Consider the following 14,868-nt stretch of genomic DNA (forward strand, 5'->3'; position numbering starts at 1 on the left):
TCAATTCCCTTCACCTTGGGCCTAATCTTTCCTGTCATTTCTTTTTCTCCTTTTTCTTTTGGCCCATTATCTTTTTTTTCCACCCGACCTAGCCCATTTCGCCCCTCCTTCTCCTCCCCGCCTAGGCCGTCGCTCGGCAGCCCTTCTCTGCGCCCGCCTCCCACCTGGGCCGACCGAAGGCTAGGCCCGGGAATCCCACGTCGTCGCTGCGTGAAGGCGCCCTGTTAAATCCCACCTCCTCCTCGCACGTCGCCACCAGGTGGGCCCGCGTGCGCCGTCTTCTTCCTCACGCCGCACCACCCGAGTCTGAGCCGGACACGAGACGACCGCGCCACCTCCTCACCCGAGCCCAAATCTCAGCAAAACTCACTGAATCCGTGCCGATCTCCGCGTTTATGTGTTCCTCGCCTATATAAGTCCGCACCCCCTCCTTTGATTTGTTTTTCCTCGAACCGAGCCACCTCTAGCTCCAGCCGTTGCTGCCATTGTTGTTGTCGCGCCAAGCTCCACCATCCGTCACGCTCACCGCTTCTCCACCCTAACTGAGCACAACTTCGGGACCGCGTGCTCGCGAGGAACCGATTTCGCCGCTCCCCTTCACGTCTCGATCACCAGAGCTCCTTCCCCAACGCATCCAGTGCACTGCCGCCTCCTCCACTGCCGTTGACTACCTTCCCAAACCGCGCCGTCCAAGGTAAGTCGTCAAACGGGTTTGCTGTTCACTCCTCTCTCTCCTCCGCCACTCGCCGTCGTCCCTTGTGCCCGGCGATGAGGTTTTCGCCCTCTCCAGCGAGTTCACTGCCGCTATTCCCCTCCCGCCGTTGTTTACTCTTTGCCACCGGTTGGTTAATCCCCTCCATCCTCTCTCACCACTCGATCTATAACCGACGGTCTAGATTAGATTCAGAATGCCCCTTCGCCCGAGTCAATCACATATCGCCACGTGTCATCTTCTTTAATCCAGTCAGCCGCCATTACCACCTCACCGCCCACGTCAGCCGGCCACCTCAGCCTCAGAGCCCATGTGTCATGCCACATCACCATAGCTTTACCCAGTCAGCTTTCTAAATTATTTTATTTCGGGAAAAGTTGCACTTTTCCACTTTAGCCCCTAGACTTTCATATATTTACCCTAAAGCCCCTTTCTTTTTACAGTTTAGCACCTAGACTTTCCAATATTTGCAAATAGGTCCCTCTATTTTTAAAAAGGCCCCTATCCTCTCTATTTTATTCAAAACAAGTCCTTTTCTTTTTTCAGATTTAGTCCAAAACTTGTTTTTAGCGTAACTTTCTCGTTTTAGCTCCGTTTTCGGCGATTTTTGCACTCTCGCGTTTGTAGAAGCGTGTATTATATTTTAATACCCCTTTAATAGATGTTAGATATTGTTTGGTGTAATGTTATTAGCCAGTTTTGTATGTGCTTTTTCGGTGTGTTCCGAGAGCAAGCGAAGAGCAGTTCGAGAATCTCCAGGACCAAGCCTTTGAAGAGTCTGAGCAGCAAGTTGGAAGAGGCGAGTGTCATTGAACATTTTGATCCAAGTTTTCAAATGCATTATTTATTTCAATCAAGAATGCTATTAATTTTGAATCCTATTTACTCATAGTACTATGTTCCATATATTCCTTATCGCCTAGCTATCAGTAGTGGTTTATGGGTAGTTTATGCTTAGCTTTGCACAAGGGTATAGATGGGTTATCAGTTAAACATGATTAATGAACTATGCAACTATGAGTTGAGAATTATGGTAACTTGTGTGGCAACATGGAACTTAGGGATGTTGAGCAGAAGGTTGGTTGATGATGGTCCATGAGGCACAAGTGTGTGAAACACTTTGGTGGGTGGTAGTGTTTGCTCGGTGTCCTAAGGACCGGTTCGTGGAGTGACAACCCAAGAATTATCATCCATCCATGAGGCTTATATGTGTACGGCCTAGCTTAGTAATTAGTGGATCATTAGCATAGAACTAGCCACTGGTGGTGTAGTGAAAGGAAAGAGTAATTCTTTCCGAAGCTACAAGGCGCATGAGGAGGCTTCTGGGTGGTGTGACTCCACTTTGATGGCGGTGAAATCTTAGTGGGCTTATTCTTCTTAGGAGGATGCTTTGTAACAGCCTTGTAGTGATCTCTGGGCGACACACCACTAACGCGTGTTAAGTGTTTGCGCAACACGGCAACAAGGAAATCACGACTCGTGGGGATAGCTGAACAACCTCTGTAGAGTGTATAATCTGATATATCAGCCATGCTCACGGTTATGAGAGACTTGGATCCTCACATGATTAGTTGGTTTGGTTTAGTTGTTTTGGTTGGTTACCTGTGAAGGGTAAATTTCAGTGGATGGTCTTGGTTACCTGTGATGGGTATCAAGTTGGTTAGTTTGGAAACTTGATGTGGAATTCAGGTAGTTGGGAAACATGTGGAGATATTTCTAGGATTTGAGAGTTTAGTGATGGTTCACATAGATACATAGGTTGCTTTTATAACTCTTTTTATGATAGCATAGTTGGTATTTATGCAAATTTACCTATTATATCCTATTCCTTTAATCAAGCTTGCATCTCATATATTTTCCACACTTGTGGAGTATGATATGTATTTACACTTGCTATTTCCATCCAAATATGCATCAAACCGCTGCTCAGAGAATAGAGACATTTAAGGAGAACCAGACTTCTACAACGATGAAGATGAATATTGCTAGGCTGGTGGATTCCCCTGGTCAATTGCCTGTGGAAGATGGGACCTTTGTTGTGTTTAGTTTATGTGCTATAGTTAAAGACGTTGAGGTCTATCTATTTGTTTAAGTTAAACGTTGTAATAATGGCACTGTCTGTGATACACTGATGAAGTTGCTGCATGTATGAAACTTGATCCTGTCATACATGTGGTTTGCATCTGATTTTGTCCCTTTATAAAACTGGGTGTGATATAAGTCGATCATTTACATAATTACGACTTCAACGATTAACCAAAATATCATCCCAGTAGTTCCGGCATGTGTTTTGTGTCCAAGATCGGAACATATACCTTTCCAACATAAACAATCATAACCAAGCTTAATAAAGAGCGAGCAATTAAATCATATTACTAGTTCTTAAGTATTTACAAGTTTAACAATTTATAGCAAAAGAGATCTAGGAGGATACTAAAACTGATCAACTCCTAGCCAAAAGAGAAACTATGCACCAAAAACAAAAGCTAAAGACATCAAAAGATGGGTGAAGCCATATGCCCTTAGACGACACGCCAAAAGCAAGACCCCTGAGTAGTTTCCTACTCATTCCCGCCGCTAGCATCGGTGGGCATAAAGTAGCCAAACACCGCCTCTTCCTCACCCACAAAACTTGTAGAGCAGCTAAGTACGAAGGTACTCGCAAGACTTAATCTATATATGGTACATATAATTACCTAACTCTAAGTATTATGCATTGGGCCATTAGCAAGGAAAAAGACCATAAGGTTGATTAAACATATGCGCCCGCAATCTAGACACATATATATGAGTATCTAAATGTAACCAACATACCCTTCTAAACCTATAACTACCACCCTACACATAAATGTAAATGGAACCATAGTAATACATCAATAGCCAGCCATCAACATTACCCAACATACCATCCATACCACCATCCTACATTCGTAACTCTATGACCGATGCAAATGAACAGAAGCATGCTCATGACCAAGAGCGCGGTAATTTGAATTGTTTTTACACCCTGCAGAGGGTACTACTTTACCTATATGACTCGAGGACCATACGGCTCATGTGTCCACACAGGCTCATGCGAGGGGTACTCGTGTCAATCTTTCCTAATAAGCTCTAACTGTTTGATCATGCACCATAGGTGCGAGGGTCATCGAGAACTACTTCCGAAGCAAACTGGATACCCCTACAAGCCCGCCCGCTCACACCATTGAGTTGTACGCCAAAAGGCCACAACTACAAAGGTATTCGGCTTATCGTTCCTATATGCGACATGTAGTAAGCACGAAAAGTGCTAAAGCCAACTGCACCAATGGACGGTGCTTAACCAATGCAAAACGGTCTATGATACCTGAGCTCCTATTCTGAACTACCCCAAGGAACTCCTACGGGGCAGAAGACACCCCTAACACCGCTGACATCTCGTCTCATCCTCACATCTCACCCAACCATCGACATCATAATCAATATACGTGAACAGTAAGTCCTAAGCTCGCAAACAATGGTTGCACCATCGCTCAACTTCTACTGAGGACCTATGCATTGTTAAGTATTTCGAATAACTTTCAAGTTAGATATAAACAATGTTATCAAGGCTACAAGGATATAGATCATTAAATAACCAAAGTAGGACAATGCATCACATAGGTTCTACCCATATAAGCCCGACATCGACTCATTGAACATGCAAACTTATATAAAGCATAATTTATCAATTTTAGACTCCACAATTCAAATCAAAGGGTGTAATATGCTTACATGTTTGTCTTGCTACTCTAGGGTTTGCCTGATACTTCCCGCACAACACTCGCAAAACTTCGGAAGATTGGCGTCGCCTTCACTTGCTTGGACCGGCGACACAACGCCCTCTAAACAACTCAAAATTCAATGCATAAACAAATGAACGACAGAAAAACACGCAAATGATGAATGCTTGAAGTATAACGGAGCGTCGAGCTTCAAAAACATTTGTAAAAGACCACTAAGTGATTAGGGTTTTGAAGTTTGAAACCCCGGACAAAGTAACCTAAGTATATCTAACTTTAACAGGCTGACAGTCAAACCGACGTAGAGATGGCAGTCTGACCGGTAGCCAACAGAGAGTTTTGGCCTCTGATGGTCTAACTATAAGCATGGTGGTGGTCAGACTTCCTACCAACGGTCAGATCGGCCCAAGTGGTGGTTAGACTCCTGTAAAAGTTTTCAACTCGAATTCTTGAGTCCCAACTGGCGATCAGACCAGCTCTAGCGGCGGTCAGACCGCTAGACCTTGCTGGCAGGGCCTTTATGGGGTCGCCAGAAAGGATTCTGATGGGACCTTCGACAACGAAGGGCACCAAAATACTCTGTGAAACTAGTGGAGTGTTTCTAAAGTGATTTGGACATCATTCACTGAGCTAAACTCAAAATACCCTATGGATTGGATCTAGGCTAGTTTGAACTTAGGCCTAAATGACACGAGGGTCGAATCAAGCTTGAAAACAATGGGAAAATGGTAGGGGATAGCTCACCTCAGCTTATAGAGCCTTTCTATTGGATTGGAATACTTCGGGGAGGCTCCAATTCATGGATTAGCTCTTGGAGTGGTGGTGAAGCTTGCAGTAGATGAATGGGTCTTCGGCGAGGGAGAAGAGGGGGGAACTTGGGGAAGTGCTCCGGGAAGCTCATGGGAGTTCTCACCTCCGATCTCCAGCCTTCGAACGTGGAGAGTAGAGCTCTCTTTCTCTCTCTAGGGTCGGGTGAAGAGAGGGAGAGTGAGAGAAAAGTGAGAGGGAGAGAGCAAAAGGAAGTAATCAATCCACTTAACTGCGAGCTCGGGTGGTCAGACCACGGGAAATCCACGTGGTAGTTCACCTAGCAGTCAGACCGCGAATGACACTGGTCAGATCGCGAGGGGGTTCTTTTGCTAAAGTTTTCCTAAGTCTCCCCTCATCATCATCCTTCTATGCTTTGCCTTCTCCAAGGCATGTAGGGATTCTCCAAAGTGCTCTAAACCATCTCTAAGGTGTTTGAGATATGTTTAACTGGTTTTTAATAGACAAACACGTGCAAGCACATACGATGACGATTATGCGTGCCCAACTACGTAATTAGCATTTTGGGACGTGACATCCACCATGAAGGAAAGGTCGGTGAAGTCCTTGTTCTTCTTCTTGTTCTTCATGAGTGGCTCCTTCTTCTCCGAGCTCTCATCCTCGCTTGAGGATGTGTCAACGTCGCTGAGCACTGCCACAAAAGCTCGTGAAACTGTCTTGGCCGTCTTTTTGGCCATCTTGTCGCAATTCTTAAAGAAGAGCTTTTTGTTCTTCTTGTGCTTGTTGCGGCCGTGGTTAGTATATTTCCTCTTCTTGAGTTTGTGGTAGCCTGCCTTGAAATAAGTGGTTTCACCACACTCATAACAAGCATGAGAACCACCTTCCTCTTCTCTGATCTCGTCAGTTGTTGCAGAAGTGGGTGAACTTGTTCATGATCAATGCCAAGTCTTCATCATCAAGTGCATCCATTTGCTCTTCTACTATAGAGACCAAGGAAGACGAAGCAAATCCACCAGGTGAGAAAAATTAACTCCTGCCAGAGTGCCACTACTAGATGCTTAAATCAATGCTATGTTCTGAGACAGGGGATTTCCTAGATCTATCCTAGCCGCTCTGGCTATCTCTATGGACTTCAGCTTACTGAAGAGTTCATCAAAAGTTAATATATCATAACCAGATGACCTCTCAATGCTAGAGATATTTACTTCCCAAATGCTATAGTCAAGATCATAGAGAAGCTTGATCATCCTTTCATGATTAGAATAAGGCAAAACTCTAGTGGATCTAAGATTGCTAATAATCTCATCAAATCCTACAAAAATAGCATCTAAAGACTCTCTGGGTCCTTGTATAAACATTTGATATTCCTGATTGTAAGTGCTCTGACATATAGCCTTAATTTTGTTAGCACCCTCAAGAAAGATACTAAGAGTGGACCAAATCTCTAGCAGTACGAAGAAGCTGAACCCTATCAAACTTATTATAACTCAGACTGGTGAACAATATATTTCTAACTTTGTTGTTGTCTTCTTATTATACAGTTTGGGCCTGAGAAGTACGAGCAAGAGGGATCTCATAGTTAGAGTCAATAATCTCCCATATAGCATTTCCTTAACTTAAGAGATAAGTATCCATGCTCACCTACCCATTGGAGTAATCACGACCCTTAAAGAACAAATTTTTTCTATTTCTCTCTATTGTCTCCTACGGATCACAAAGCCAATTAAGGTTAACTAGTGATCACACAAGGTTGTGATACCAATAGGACCGAGATAGGTGACTGGATGGAGATGAATAGGAGCCTCACCAATTTTCTTGGATGGCCTATGTCATGTCTAATTTTTTAAAAGAATAACCAAGTTCATTCCATATGTATGCCAGAATCTATTTAATCATACATGTGGTGACATTATAAGTGATATATAATTCTACATCGAATAGAATAAATTTATTGAAATAAATACCATAGTCTACAAGACAGCGGCAAAAGAATAGTAGAGGACTCCTATGGATGTTTTGGGCACATCACATGCAATTGACTGGGGGCAACGTGACCTAGAACGCTCCATCTCCTTATAGTCTTCTCCAATTGAGCATCATTAATTATTGAAAATAGCAAGTGTGAGTGGATAATGCACTCTGCAAGTGTAGAAAAGCATGACATGAGGCTTAAGTCAAGAAAAAGTTAGATACTAGTTTACTGCACTAAGCAACTTTAACTTATAACTCCAACAACAGATATCATAATTACTAAGTGTGAAGATACTACTTAAACAAGAAGAACAGCTCATCGGATACCATTCGACTACCAAGACTCACCAGGTAATTTTGTTACCTAGCTACCCGACCATCCAAATCAGATCCCTAATCCCAACTAATCAAGAAGAAGTCCAAGTCGCTCTTGACCGTGAGCACGACTGATCGATCAATTATATACTCTGCAGCGTTTGCACAGCTTTCTCCACGAGTTGTGATCAACTCTTTTGCCATACCCATCGGTACCTTACATATTTCCGAGGTGTGAGCCGAGAGATCACTACAAGGCCTTTATAAAGCTACCACCGACCCATAAGCACCCACTGAGGTTTCACCATAACAGCGATTCCATCACTGCAGAAGCCCCCTCTTGTGCCGCTTAACCGACCACTGGTGCTCACAGAATCGGAGGGGTAGTTAATTAATTGGTCAGGCCGTACCCATATAAACCTCGTGAGTTGTGCAGTATAGCCTAGTTACATGTTCAGTATAGCCTGGTTACATGTTCAAGAACTGGTCCTTAGGATCTCACACAGGAACAACCACAAACCAACTGTACATTTCCTGCACACATGCATTCCCGCACCATCATCACACATCCATCATGTTAGGATCCCTATACCATGTTGCTACCAAAGATTACCATCTCCGGTTCATGTTGCATAATCATTAGTCAAGTTTAACTCATAACCCAATCCTGACAGCGACTAACATATCTACCCTTCATTTTCCATGACTCATTCAACGACGACAAGTATAATCATACAAATGCTAGTAAACCATAATCATATGTTCCAATTTAGACAAGCATGCATGAAGGATAAACAACTAATATATAAATCCTAAATAGGTGCAAGATGTTCAAGGACACTTTCCTTCATGATGTTACTATGTTATCTAAAATGGTTGCTCCTGGAGATCCTCGTACTGCTTCGGAACATAATTGTCTACTCGTAGGAACAACCGACAAAAGAAAAAATACAAATAACTAAGAACATTACATTAAACAAAGACATCACATCATAAAAAAACTCTATGGTTGGATAGGATACGAGATTAGACGGATTCATGGAGTGCTGCTTGGATTTGAATAAAATTCGCTGAATAAGATTTGAAAAGATGAATTCTATTTGAATTATAAGGGTTGGAATAGAACTATCTATAGAAGGCAAGGACTAATAATCAAAGATCCTAAATAGGAAAGTAAAGATTTATAAAGGATTTTTGGAAGGGTTGTTTGGGATTCTTACCAAGAGAGAGAGAGTTAGAGAGCAGAGCAGGGGAGTTCGGCGTGGAGGAGTCAGCCGACGGTGGGCTCTCGGTGCCATCGGTGGGGGATAGGTCTGGGGTTGATGAAGATGGTGCAAACAGGGTCGCTGCGCAGCCATGAACTCATGGAGGGCTCAGCTTGACCTAGGGTATAGAAGGACACACACATCGGCGAGCTGAAGGCGATGAAGTGCACGATTAGATGGCGACGATGACTACTGATGTTGACGTTGGGTAGCTATGGTGTTTCAACAAATCAAGGATAGCACAGATGTAGAACGCGATAAGACAAGCTCGGTTTTATGATTGGTCTTGTCAGAGAAGTTCTGAGGTAGCGGCAAAACAGAGATGAACGTTCTCAGCTTCGATGGTGACCGCGAACAGACATAGCAAAGAAGACGCACGTGTTTCCATAGATTGGTTGAGAACTTTGAGAAACCAACTAAATAGAAATGTTCATATTTCTTGGGAACACAATGATATTGCATAGGTTTGCACAAAACATCTCCAGAGAAGGAGATCGGTCAGCAGAGATGAGATAGATGACAGATGCGGCACACTGCGGTCGGCAACCATGTTCCGGCTGCCTCCCTGCACGAATGGAGAAGTGGACTTAGGGCCAGATATAGGGATTTATGGGACACCATGACATGGTCAGTGCACCCATACGGTCGCTAGATCAATAGGGAACGCAGACTAAACCTACAGTAAACGCACAGAACTCATCCAGACAGGGGCAGTGGCAATGCTGACGTGGATTCCGGTAGCATCGGGACTTTAATAGCCGATCTGGTTGTGAGGGCATGTGGAACATCTAGGGGCACATGCTGCTCAAAGTGCATGGTGGTTCGACCTATGATCGGCCGGGGAACGCCGATGCTATTCACGACGGCGTGCCTGTCCACAACCGCGAAGATCGTGGCGGCGTGACGATGGATCCGTGGGGATGGGGGTTTGGCTATGGATCACATGGGATGACAACACAGGGGAAAGGAGGAGGGGAAGGGGCTGGTCCTCACCTTGCTGCGATGGTCAGGGAAGTGGTCGTCGGGGTGCCGAACGGCAACATCAGCGGCAACTACGACGTTGGAGGTCCGTCTTGTGTTCCCATTGCATCTATGATGATCTGAGTGAGCCCTCCAATGGTGGCCTAGAAGAGACAATGGGACACATCATGACATAAGTGGCGCAGCTAGATCTTCGCTAAAACATCAGGAATGATGATAGATTCTTCGATTTGCGCCCTGGACGTGAGCAGACGCAGAGCAACGCAGACGACGACGTAGATCCCGACGTCATATGTCCTCCTCTGGATAAAATGTCTTGGGACATGGTGGGGACAACTTGGGGCTTATCTTGGCAAAAGATCAAGGCATTTGGCTGGACTAATCGCCAGGAATGCAGATGCCAACCGTAACGACATGGCTGTCCGCGATGGCGAACGGCGTCCGGTATGTCAGCGACGGCCACTAGTGTCACATCCCAAATTCATAATCGTATGATTAAGTCTAATTATGATTAATTCATTTTTATTTTTGAGGCAATTTATTTTGAAACACTAGTGCAATTCATTTAAAGTCAATCGGGCAAGGGAAAGGATTTTGAGGGAGAAAAGAATGGAATTCACAGGTAAAATGAACCCTTTTCTTTAACACATGGGCCCACCTGGCCGGCCCCACCACCTCTCCCTTCACTTGGGCAGCACCCACTTGCTCCCCCTCTCTCTCCCTCACTCCACTCCCGTGCTCCCTCTCTCCTCAACTGACCAAGCCAAGGAGATCTCTCTCACCCTCCCTCTCAAGCTCCCTCTCTCCCTCTCCCCCGAAATCCCACCTCATGAGAAGGAATCGAGGTATGCATGTGATACTCACATGATCATGAGCTCATGAGCTACCAATCCATCCAATTCATTTTTATTTTCCCGAAGGATTCGAGCCGGTTTTGATGTCTTTTGGTGTTCTTGGTTGAAGCATAAGGAGCACTGGTGTTTTTCCTCTTTTCGAGCTTTTCCTCCTTCAACCGATGGTTCCCAAGCTCGGCAAAGCATCTTGTGGCTCCCATGGCATAAATGCATATTTTGGTTGGATGAATCCTGAATTTGAAGCTTCAGTTACAAAGTTCTTGAGTTCTTGAGCTTTGGAGCTAACATGAGGATTTGGGTGAGTTTTGAGTTAGGAACCATGTTGCTAGGTTGGTGAGTGAGTTCTAGACTCTATAAACTCTCTCAAACATGTTTCCCTTTGATTTGGAGAAGCTCACAAATGAAATTGATCGAGATTGCCCCCTTGAAGCAGCCTCTCTGGACAACCCGGACAATTCGGATTGACCCGGATACTCCGAGTAAACCTGGATAAAATTCATAGAATTGTCCTCAGGAACTATAGTGATTTAGGGTGTAATTCGAGTCAAGAACCCTTTGTGTAGTGTATATCCATGTTTTGGTGGAATAGAAATTAGCATGTGAGTTGAATCGGCTAAGGAAAAACACTTTAGAACTCAACTCGGCCAGAACCCGGATAGTTCGGATCAACCCGGAGTGTTCGGCCCAATCTGGAGTATCCGGACATGACCTGGAGGGTCCGGGTAAATAGCCGAGAGCCCCACTCGGAGACTCGTTCGAAGTGTCCAGTTCAATTCGCAGTATCTCGACTCACCCTGAGGTTCTGAGTTATTTCAAAAATGGCTAACCGAGAGCCCTCACCCAGAGGTTCACCCGAAGGTTCCGGAACCCGGACACTCCAAGTTCAACCCGGAGTCTCCAGCATCCTGTTACTTTTCCTGCGTTGTTTAGATCGCAAGTTTCATTATTCCTCCATATGCCTTACACCTTTATCTTTTTGTTATGCATATTGTAGCATACATTGTGTATTTCATTCATGCTCAACATTGCACCCGTTCTTCTTTAGTGAACAAAGAACTAGAGCATGTTGCGACCGTGGTTGAAGGAGACGTCATTCTGCTAGAGTTTTGTGAGTGTTGCGCAGGTAGCATAAGGCAAACACCTGAGCAACAAGGAAAACATCTAAGCATATTTCCCCCAATACTTTGGATCTCGTATGATATGATGTGATACATATGCTTTATGTATGTTATGCATGAGTTCGAGTTGATATCGGGTTTATGATAGGTAGAACCTATGTTGATACACTAATTCTCCTATATTGAATAATTATTGATCTGTATCCTTGTAGCCTAGGTTCAGTATGATGTTGTCTAACTTAAAATTTTATTCGTGATTCTTAGCAAGTGCTTAGGTGCTCAGTAAAAGTCGAGCAGTGAAATGTTTCATCATTCGCGAGCATAACCTTTAAGTACTTGTACAATTATCATAATGATGGGTTGATGGTGTTGGTTGGATGAGTGGGGTGGATGAGGCGAGATGTGAGCGGTGTTAGGGGTGTTTGTCCTATCCAGATGTGGAGCTCCCCTAGGTAGGTCGGGTGAGGGACTCGAACTCCGTAGACCGCTTGTATCGTTTAAGCATTGATCGTTGTTGAAGTTGGTTTTAGCACTTTTTGTGCTTACTACACGTCATGTATGGGAACGATAAGCCGATTATCTTTGTAGCTGTGACTTTTTGGTGTGTAGGTTGATGGTGTTGGGTATGATGCTGATTGGGGTATCCAGTTTGCTTCATGAGTAGTTCTGGATGACTCCCGTACCTATCGGCTCATGATCAAACGATTAGAGCTTATTGAAAAAGATTAACATGAGTACCCCCTTATATGGACCTATGTGTTCATGCAAGTCGTATGGTCCTCAAGTCTTGTAGGTAAAGGAGTACCTCCTGCAGGGTGTGAAAACATTTTGAAATACCGCATTTTCAGTCATGAGCATGCTTTTACCTATTTGCAGTAGTCGTAGAGTTATGAATGTTGTTTAGTATGGTTGAGATATTGAGATGGTTCGTTATAGATGTTACTACTATGATTCCTTTTTCATTATATTCAGTTAATGTTTATGGGCTAGTTTGTTACTTTGGCCAAGTATAGATGCTCACACATGTTTATGATAGATTTACTTTCGCATATGAATTTACTTAACCATGTGGCCGTATTCTTGCTAACATCCAAATACATAATCCTTGGAGTCAGGCTATTCATAAGTGCCTATTATAGTTTAAGTCTTGCGAGTACCTTTATACTCAACTGCTCTACAAGTTTTGCAGGTGAGAAGGAGTTGATTTTTGGCTACTTCACACTCGATGATATGAGTGACGGGAATGAGTAGTGCATCTTACTCTTAGAGGTCACACATTTTGGGTGAAGCCTAAGGGCATATGGCTTCACCCTTCTTTTGTTGTCTTTAGCTTTTGTTTCTGTTGCGTAGTTTCTTTTGTTGGTTAGGAGTTGAGCAGGTTTTAGTCTCCTCCTAGCTCTCTTTTGTTGTAAACTGTATTAACTTGGTGCATTCTTTAAGAAATTATAATATAATATTAATTACTCACTCTTTCTTAAGGTTTGTTATGATGTTCCATATTGGAAAGGTATGTGTTCCGATCTTGTGCACAAAACACGTGCTAGGACTACCAGAGCGGTATTCTGATTAATCGTTGAAGTCGTGATTAAGAAAATGATTGCCTTAATGATTAATTAGAATACTGTTTGGAAGGTTCCCCACAACTAGGTTTGGAGGAGCGTGAGTCATGGGAGGGTGTGCTGATTCTTTTATAGTGCTAGGGGTGGCTAGCCACAAAGTGGGGAGAGGAAACGACTGGAGTTGGAAGACAAAAAGATAGGGTGGAAGATGAAACAGACAACTCAATTTTGAGGATGATATTTTCACTGTCAGGACTCCAAATTTGACGTTGTTTGACTCTATCTTGTAGTACTAAAAAAAATCTACAACTTTCGTATTCGTTGGACTTCTGAAAATGTCATCTTGATTTCCAAAAATGTGTCACAAGATAAATTATTTGAATTCAGCCTTATCTGAGCAACACTGATCTTGGGGGTAATAACTCCTAGATCCATTTATCCAAATGCAAACTTCCATAGGTGCAAATCGAAGCTCTTGACAAGACCTATAACTTTGGTATTGTCAAGATTTGCATTTGAGGTCGTCTTGATCACTGAAACTGCGCACGAAGATAAGGCTGAGAGATGGCACCAACTGAGCACTGCCGACTGCGCTGACACATAAGCTAAATGGGTGATGTGGCAGCCACATGTAGAGAGAGAGAAAGAGAGAGAGGAGAAGTGAATTGGCGCTGGTGGCTTGGGTTCACGGTGGGGCATCTTCGGAAGGAGAAGGCGAGCACAACTTTTGTGGCCATTAGGGCCATTAGAGCGGCGGTTTTCATTCTGAATTGCTGGAAATTAAAAGAGTATGGAGTGGCCACTGGTTTTGCTTACTTGATGGATATCAAAGTGTTTTGATTGTGCACTTACTCGAGCTTAGTTGGTCGGCCAAATGTGAAAAAAAAAATTAGAGAGGAATTGGAGCCACAGGCTAGAGAGAAAAATAATGAGGAAATGCGGTGCACGTTGGGTTGGATCAAAAGCACGTGAGATGAGATTGTCCATGGAGGATTTTTTAGGATGATATCGAGAAAAAGGAATAAGGATTTATCCAACCTTGAAATTCCTTAACCTATTCTAATATTTGATAAATACATTTTTCAACAAGGTTATTTTATTGTTTTAAAAAACTCACAACCAAAAATCAAAATTTTGGGGTGTGATAGCCTATCCCAATCTTTCACCCGACGCTCCTCAAAATAAATTGCGGAAGCGAAACAAAATGAGAGAAACAAGTCACAATGAAATTCTTCAAAGAAAACATGACTCCTATGGATGAAATTGAACCATAGGTTTCATAGAACATCATTCCAAGAGGCATAGCCATGACATTTGCAACTAAAACCAGAAACACACAAATCAAGGCACCTGATGAAGAGATTCTCTAAGTTGATAGATCTAGAGGCAATGGATGGTTCAAGACCAACTTGTGTGAGATTCTTATGCCTCTAGCAATAAGAAGAATAACTTTAATGTGGTGGAAAATTTCAGCTCATCAACAAAAACAAAAATCACAATAAAACCGAAGAACTCGCAAACAAAGCAAGGGAGCAAATAGAGAAAAACTAGAAGGAGATAAACA

The sequence above is a fragment of the Phragmites australis genome, chromosome 16 (assembly GCF_958298935.1).
Source record: "Phragmites australis chromosome 16, lpPhrAust1.1, whole genome shotgun sequence".
NCBI lineage: Eukaryota > Viridiplantae > Streptophyta > Magnoliopsida > Poales > Poaceae > Phragmites > Phragmites australis.